General features: G+C 42.4%; 1 long non-coding RNA gene across 1 annotated transcript in view; it reads right to left on the bottom strand.

Annotated features, from left to right (window-relative positions):
* Positions 1-2,440: 2,440 nt before the first annotated feature.
* Positions 2,441-9,159, bottom strand: part of LOC129627078 (uncharacterized) — a 30,509-nt gene continuing 23,790 nt past the window's right edge. Inside the window, exon 3 of the long non-coding RNA XR_008702411.1 lies at positions 2,441-2,728. This is a non-coding gene — a long non-coding RNA (uncharacterized LOC129627078). The remainder of the gene's footprint in view (positions 2,729-9,159) is intronic.

Raw genomic sequence — 9,159 nt, 5'->3', positions numbered from 1 at the left:
TGGAAAACTCAGCAGTGGCCACAGGACTGGAAAAGGTCAGTTTTCATTCCAATCCCAAAGAAAGGCAATGCCAAAGAATGCTCAAACTACCACACAATTGCACTCATCTCACACGCTAGTAAAGTAATGCTCAAAATTCTCCAAGCCAGGCTTCAGCAATATGTGAACCATGAATTTCCTGATGTTCAAGCTGGTTTTAGAAAAGGCAGAGGAACCAGACATCAAATTGCCAACATCCACTGGATCATCAAAAAAGCAAGAGAGTTCCAGAAAAACATCTATTTCTGCTTTATTGACTATGCCAAAGCCTTTGACTGTGTGGATCACAATAAACTGTGGAAAATTCTGAAAGAGATGGGAATACCAGACCACCTGACCTGCCTCTTGAGAAATTTGTATGCAGGTCAGGAAGCAACAGTTAGAACTGGACATGGAACAACAGACTGGTTCCAGATAGGAAAAGGAGTTCGTCAAGGCTGTATATTGTCACCCTGCTTATTTAACTTATATGCAGAGTACATCATGAGAAACACTGGGCTGGAAGAAGCACAAACTGGAATCAAAACTGCCGGGAGAAATATCAATAACCTCAGATATGCAGATGACACCACCCTTATGGCAGAAAGTGAAGAGGAACTCAAAAGCCTCTTGATGAAAGTGAAAGAGGAGAGTGAAAAAGTTGGCTTAAAGCTCAACATTCAGAAAACAAAGATCATGGCATCCAGTCCCATCACTTCATGGGAAATAGATGGGGGAACAGTGGAAACAGTGTCAGACTTTATTTCTGGGGGCTCCAAAATCACTGCAGATGGTGACTGCAGCCATGAAATTAAAAGATGCTTACTCCTTGGAAGGAAAGTTATGACCAACCTAGATAGCATATTCAAAAGCAGAGACATTACTTTGCCAACAAAAGTCCATCTAGTCAAGTTTATGGTTTTTCCAGTGGTCATATATGGATGTGAGAGTTGGACTGTGAAGAAAGCTGAGTGCAGAAGAATTGATGCTTTTGAACTGTGGTGTTGGAGAAGACTCTTGAGAGTCCCTTGGACTGCAAGGTGATCCAACCAGTCCATCCTGAAGGAGCTCAGTCCTGGGTGTTCATTGTAAGGACTGATGCTGAAGCTGAAACTCCTATACTTTGGCCACCTTATGCGAAGAGTTGACTCATTAGAAAAGACTCTGATGCTGGGAGGGATTAGGAGCAGGAGGAGAAGGGGACGACAGAGGATGAGATGGTTAGATGGCATCACAGACTCAAGATGGACATGAGTTTGAGTGAACTCCGGGAGTTGGTGATGGACAGGGAGGCCTGGCATGCTGCAGTTCATGGGGTCGAAAAGAGTCGGACATGACTGAGAGACTAAATTGGACTGAACTGAACTGAACACAGCACCCATTCTGTAGTCCATGGATCAAGGAATCATATTGGCTTTCAGGTATTATTATTTAAGAAATAACACTTCATAAGGCTATAGCCACCATAAACTGTGATTTCTCTGGTGGATTTGGTCAAAGTAAATTGAAAACCTCCTAGAAAGGATTCACCATTCTAGATGTCATTAGGAACATTTTTGATTCATGAGAAGAGATCAAAATATCAATATTAACAAGAGTTTGGAAGAAGCTGATTCCAAACTTTGTGGATGACTTTAAGGGGTTCAAGACATCAATGGAGGAAAAAACTACAGATATGGTAGAAATGGCAAGAGAAGTAGAATTAGAAGTGAAGCCTGAAAATACAGCTGAAGTGCTGCAATCTCATAATAAAACTGTAATGAATGAGGAGTTGCTTCTTATGGATGAGCAAAGATGGAATGTACTCCTGGTGAAAATGCAGTGAATATTATTGAAATAATAGGAAATGGCAACCCCACTCTAGTATTCTTGCCTGGAAAATCTCAGGGACAGAGGAGCCTGATGGGCTATAGTCCATGGGGTCACAAATAGTCAGACACACAAAGAATTTCAAATATTTCATGAACTTAGTTGATAAATAAGCAGCAGAGGCCCAAAGAATTAACTCCAAATTTGAAAGAAGTTCTATGGATAAAATATTAAATAGCATGGCAAGCTACAGAGAAATCATTCATGAAAAGTCGATCGATGCAGCAAACTTCATTGTTGTCTTATTTTAAGAAATTGCCACATCCAGCTACCCGCATCAGTCAGCAGCCATCAACATCGAGGCCAAACTCTCTACCAGCAAAAAGATTATGACTTTCTGAAGTCTCAGATGATGGTTAACAATCTTTAGCAATACAGGATTTTTTAATTAAGGTATGTATATTTTTTAGGCATAATGCTATTGCACATGTAATCGATGATGTTTTAATTAAGGTATGTACATTTTTAGAAAGAATGCTGTTGCACAATTAATTGACACAGTATAGTATAACTTTTTTATGCACTGGGAAGCCAAAAAATTTGTGTGATTCACTTTATTGCACTATTAGATTTATTGCAGTTGTCTGGAACCAGACTTGCAATATCTCTGAGGTATGCACATACAACATTTGGCCAGCGATAACAGGAGGCGTTGAATGACTAACGGACAATGAGCAATGCAGATGTTCAAGTGCTGAATTTGGAATCGATAACATCACTGGTCTCCACTTGTCCTTCCCCTTGACCTCCAGAAGAGCCTTGCAATAGCTCCAGAAACATGTTCATGGTTCACCACCCAAGTTGCCTTTCTCCAGACACCTGAGAAGTTCTTTTCCTGGCACTACAAGGAAAGAAGGACATGATGGAATGGAAGAAGTGAATGAGACCCGGGAAATTATTCCCAGGGTGAGCAATGGGATACATCACTTCAACTATTATAAATCTCTATTTTTAAACAATTTTAACACAAAAAGCCATCTTTGGGTGAGTTAAGAAAACCAGTCATTCTGATTTCAGGTGCTTTAAATAGAAACCTCTCTGCATTGGTTTAATCAGCTATCCTCTTTCCCAGCTCCAGTCTGTAAATCCAGAAGCCAGGGGAACTTGGGAAATTGTTCACTTATACAAGGTTGCTTTGGTCTCTAAGTCTCTTGATAATAAAAACTATAACATTTCTTTCTCCCTCCCATTCTTCTTTCAGTTCTTTCTTCTTTCTGTCTTCCTCCTTTCCAATTTTTTTATGAGTGTAAGACTGGAAAGACTAGAAAGATTATACCAAATTCTAAAAGGAAGAGACTATAAGAAATGGAATAAAATATGGTGGATTACCTAAAAATCTCCAGAAGGAGTCACTGCTACACCAGATCAATCTCCCACATTGTTTCCAAAGAGACAACTTCTCTATCATGGATTCTTGGGAAAGCCCACAAGATCGACTGGTAGAGAATCATGTAAATCCAAAATAAGCATTGATTGGAGTCTGCATTTTATCATTTCTTCTTTAGAGAGTATCGTGAATGCACATACCCTGGTCTTTTCTACCCTCCTGTCAATCAGTGCTGCACTGTGCTTAGTCGCTCAGTCGTGCCTGACTCTTTGCGACCTCGTGGACTCTAGACTGCCAGGCTCCTCTGTCCATGGGGATTCTCCAGGCAAGAATACTGGAGTGGGTTGTCATGCCCTCCTCCAGGGGATCTTCTCAACCCAGGGATCGAATCTGGGTCTCTTGCATTGCAGGCAGATTCTTTACTGCCTGAACCACCAGGGAAACCAAGGTAACTATGGTGTGCTGTGCTTAGTCACTCAGTTGTGTCCAACTCTTTGTGACCCCGTGGACTGTAGCCTGCCAGGCTTCTCTGTCCATGGGGATTCTCCAGGCAAGAATACCGGAGTGGGTTATCATGCCCTCCTCCAGGGGATCTTCTCAACCCAGGGATCAAAGCCAGGTCTCCCCCACTGCAGGAGGATTCTTTACCATCTGAGCTACGAAGGAAACCCAAGAATGCTGGAGTGGGTAGCCTATCCCTTCTCCAGGAGAACTTCCCAACCCAGGAAGGAATTGAACCAGGGTCTCCTGCATTGTGGGCCATTCTTTACCAGCTGAGCTACCCTGGAATGTCCCGTCAATCAGTAGTCTTGGACATATGTTAGCCTTCCTCATGAACAGAGCAAGGAAAGCGGGACTTACAACAAAATGAGTTCCCTCTAAAATGAAGTAACTCTACTACAACGTCCTCAGGCACATTTATTGTTATCTTCAGCACCATCCCCCATCAACAACATTACTATCATCATCTCCACATGCTCTATATCCCTAACAAAGGACGCAGAAAGATGAGAGAAGAAAGCTGCCTAAGAACTGCCAGTCCTCAGTTCCAGTGTCTGTCAGGCTCAAGTTTTCTGATCACATGCAGCTTATCTAAACACTCCAGGCTTATTTTCATCATCTCTAACATGAAAGTGTTGGATTGCTCTCCTATGTTCCTTCTAGATTTAATCTTCTGTAATTTTTTTATTCTACTTGGAAAATAATATCAATGAACAAAACCTATCCTGTTGGATAAATATGGAAAAATTGGATTTCAGGATTATCATGGAAAAATTGATTCAGACAGTAATTCTTAAAGAATCAGAGTATATTGTTACTATTACCTCAAAGATTAAGAAACTGGACAAATGGTCAAATTACTTGCCCAAGGTCAGTAAGTTTATGAGTAATGGAATTATTAATCAAATTCTCATATAGCTGAACAGAGTTTAAGGAGTTAGGTCTGAGTTTTAATTTTGGTTCTACTGCTTGCTGTGTGACCTCAGGCAAGTTGCTTGAGTTCTCTGAGCATTGATTTTCTCATTTTCTCATTTATATTATTTTCTCATTTATATATCCTAGGTTTCAAGATGGTTTGGATTTAACACATATGAAAAATACCTAGTTAGTGCTTGACACATAGTAGGCTTACAGAAAGTGTTAGTGTCTTCTCTTAGTAACACCATGTTGCCCACTATGTGCCAAAGGGAAGGTAAGTGTTGGGTCTAATGCCGGGGAGTTGCTAGCTGCCGTCGTTCCTTGTAGTGGCTGTTGCCTGGGATTTAATCTCTGTGTCCTACCGCCCTCTTCTGGATAGCAAACATCAGGTCTGCTCAGGAATTCAGCTTACTGGTCCCATCTAATTGAGCAAACTCTGGACCTGATTCAATCACACCCACTCCAGAGACACAAAGGAATCAATTACTGGACACAACAAGAGTGCACTCACCAATAAGAGCTGGAAATGACAAGTGATCACTGCCTGCCATACTTAGTAGGTCTAAGCTCCGATGAAGTGGTTTAAAGTACAGTTTCTTTCATGTGTGTGCCAGGAGCTCCAAGTTAGTTACAAATACTGCTACTGCTGCTGCTTCTGCTGCTAAGTCGCTTCAGTCGTGTCCAACTCTGTGTGACCCCATAGACGGCAGCCCACCAGGCTCCCCTGTCCCTGGGATTCTCCAGGCAAGAACACTGGAGTGGGTTGCCATACCCAACGTTAACCATGTGTGGATAAACAGACATGAGTAACCAAAGAACACTTTGAGATGAACTTGAAAGGAAATCCAAAACTGTTTGAGGTTGGTCACACCTCCCAACCTATCTATTCAGCCATTGGTTCTGAGAATTTATTTTTATCCAAGCTTTTAAACCTTTAATTGTATTTATTCACAGAAATATAATCCATCTGTTTCTAAGTCATTTACACCTTTTGTAGTAAAGTGCTGTTTTGTATTAAGTTGATGTCCAAAAAGTCAAAGACAACCTTATAAGGATTCAGATATTTACAAGTTTTTCTTAGGTAAACATAGTGAAATGTATCAAATGAATTATAAAATATTTGCATTGAAAATAGCTAGCATATCACAAGATAATGTACAGAGATTCAAAACATTGGAGAGCAATAAAAATGAAAAAAAGTTAAGTGAAAAATATTGGAGAATGAAAGTTAAATTACATTTGAAATGTACCAAAGAGAAAGTATAGCAGTCTGGAAATAAATCTTTCTATAAAGTGGAGAATGATTTTCTGTGTCTAATCACATTCTCACTTATGTCTCATGAATCTCTAGTATCACACACTGAGTGTGTTAAAGTAGTATTATTTATTAGAAAACACTAAGTAATGTTCTTGTTTACACTTGACATTCATAGATGAGAAATAACGTTTCCAACATCACCTGGTAAAGGAAGGATGGAGTAAGAGCCAATCTACAAGATACTAGACACTAGACTACAAGATACTAGACATCTGCTCTGTTCCCTTTGGGTGCTCATGTGCTCAGTCCCCTCAGACATGTCTGACTCGGCAACCCTATGAACTGTAGCTCACCAAACTCCTCTGTCCATGAGATTTTCCAGGCAAGAATACTGGAGTGGGTTGCCATTTCCTCCTACAGGGAATCTTCCCAACCCAGGAACCAAACCTGCATCTCCTTTGTCTCCTGAATTGCAGGTGGATTCTTCACCACTGAGCATGGGGAATCCCAGCACATATACAATTCCAAACACAAACACATGCACATGCACGCACACATCCACAAAATTCAAATGCCCGTCTATTCATTCAGCAAACACTAGTGGTCTATATGGAGAAGGCGATGGCACCCCACTCCAGTACTCTTGCCTGGAAAATCCCATGGATGGAGGAGCCTGGTAGGCTGCAGTCCATGGGGTCATGAAGAGTTGGATATGACTGAGTGACTTCACTTTCACTTTTCACTTTCATGCATTGGAGAAGGAAATGGCAACCCACTCCAGTGTTCTTGCCTGGAGAATTCCAGGGACGGGGGAGCCTGGTGGGCTGCCGTCTAGGGGGTCGCACAAAGTTGGACAGGACTGAAGCAACTTAGCAGCAGCAGCAGCAGTGGTCTATAATCAAGACCCAGTTAACAATCATCTTATCAACAAATCCTTAACATGACTCAACAAAATGAATGACCCTTTTCTCAATTACCCTGCCGACTTATCCATTCTTCTGTGATTGCCTTTATTGCATTATAATCTGGGCTTCCTGGGTACATCCGTGGTAAAAGAATCCACCTGCTAATGCAGGAGCCGCAGTTTTCAATTCCTGGGTCAGGAAGATCCCCTGAAGGAGGAAACAGCAACCCACTCCAGCATTCTTACCATTCTTGCTGGGATAATCCCATGGACAGAGGAGCCTGAAGGTCTACAGTCCATGGTGTCGCAAATAGTCAGACACAACTGAACACACATGCATTTGCTGCTGCTGCTGCTAAGTCACTTCAGTCATGTCCAACTCTGTGCAGCCCCATAGATAGCAGCCCACTGGGTTCCCCAGTCCCTGGGATTCTCCAGGCAAGAACACTGGAGTGGGTTGCCATTTCCTTCTCCAATGCATGAAAGTGAAAAGTGAAAGTGAAGTCACTCAGTCGCGACCCCCTGGACTGCAGCCCACCAGGCTCCTCCGTCCATGGGATTTTCCAGGCAAGAGTACTGGAGTGGGGTGCCACTGCCTTCTCCAACACATGCATTATAATTATTACTTATATGTCTATCTGTCATCTAGTTTATGAACTAACAGACATATGATCTCTTTGCCTTATTCAGATTTTTGTCCCCAGCTCCTAACCTGATGCCTGAAATGAGTAGATGTTTCCATAGATGTGAGTTCAAACATGGATAAAGTGTTTGAAATTCTCTGGTTGTCTTGTCTGTGTGTTAGACATTACATGCCTGAGTCAGCCAACTTCTAAAACACCTTTCTGCCCACAGACGGCAGCCATGGCTCGGTGAATTCAACAGAAGTGGTGGAATTTCAGTCACAGGCAGCACACAGTCACAGACTGGGCAATGCCTCCCTGGGAACTGAAACATGAAACGGACGTCTGGGCCAGATAAGCTTTCAGGCCCTTCCAGATGTGGCCTCTTGTGATTCTAAGGGAATGGATCCTTTCTCATCTGCCCATTCACCTTCTTCCTATTTTCTGAGAGCCTGGGAACCTTCAGTGATACTGAATTCCTGTACTTGAGACTTTTCACGCAGACTAAGGAAGCTAAGATGTACTAGTCAGGTGGACCCTGGCCCTGTAAGTCACCAGAGAACTTGGTTAGAGTGTTTCCTCTCCCTCGGCATCCCCTAAATTCTAAGGTTGTTCATTATTTTTTTTTAAACTGATTTTCACACTTTCCAGCTGGGGATCATTCTCTGCCATGTATGTTGGGATTCCCCGGTTACATGGACCCTCCCACCAGCTGTAATCATAGTTGACATGAGTGCCACTGTGGACCAGGCACTCTGCTGGACACTACATTCATGATGTCATTTTGCCCTTAACAAGCAAGTACACTGTGATTCCCATGTTGATGGACTAAGAAACAAAAATGGAGAAATTTGCCCAATTTCTACCACTAAAGAGTCGTGGAGCTGTAATTCAAGTCCACGGTCTTCCTACTCCAGAAGGCATGCTCTTAATACCAAAGCCAGTGCTTCTCAGACTCTACTGTGCACACAGAATGCCTGGGGGTCGTGACTACAAGCAGGTCCTGATGGAGTTGGTCTGGGGAGGGGCCTGGGATCCCTCATTCTTCACAGGCCCCAAGAAGATGGATGTGCTGACCTCTGACTACCCTTGGAGTAGCAGGGCTCCTATCCATCCATGCTCCCTAAATTCTGCCATGCACTTAGGGCTTGAACAACTAGTTCTTCTGGGCACCTCTTCAGGTTTGTAGCCAACCTCTCCTTATCTTCTCTAAGATGAGAGCATAGTGGTGGAATCATTTCTGGCACATGCACTTACTCCATGAGCTATTTACCCACAGGGATAACTAGCGCCATGACTGATCACCCAGCGGTCACTGAAGACAAAGATGACAAGCTTGCAACTCATTCACTTCTGAACTAAACCCACCAGGATTTAAACCTAACTCTTAAAAGAAAAAAAAATACATGTGTGTGTGTGTATATATATATATATATATATATACACACACACACACACATACATATACACACACACACACATATATATATTTGTTGTTGTTGTTGTTTAGTCACTAAGTCATGTCTGACTCATTTGCGACCCCATGAACTGTAGCCTACCAGTTACCTCTGTCCATGGAATTTCCTAGGCAAGAATACTGGAGTGGGTTGCCATTTCCTTCTCCAGGGGATCTTCCCAACCCAGGGATCAAACCCAGGTCTCCTACATTGGTGAGTGGATTCTTTACTATTGAGCTACTAGGGAAGCCCATATATATAGAAGCCCATGTATTTATATCTAT

Source organism: Bubalus kerabau, chromosome 14 (genome assembly GCF_029407905.1).
Source record: "Bubalus kerabau isolate K-KA32 ecotype Philippines breed swamp buffalo chromosome 14, PCC_UOA_SB_1v2, whole genome shotgun sequence".
Lineage (NCBI taxonomy): Eukaryota > Metazoa > Chordata > Mammalia > Artiodactyla > Bovidae > Bubalus > Bubalus kerabau.
This window is presented reverse-complemented; position numbering and strand designations above follow the sequence as displayed.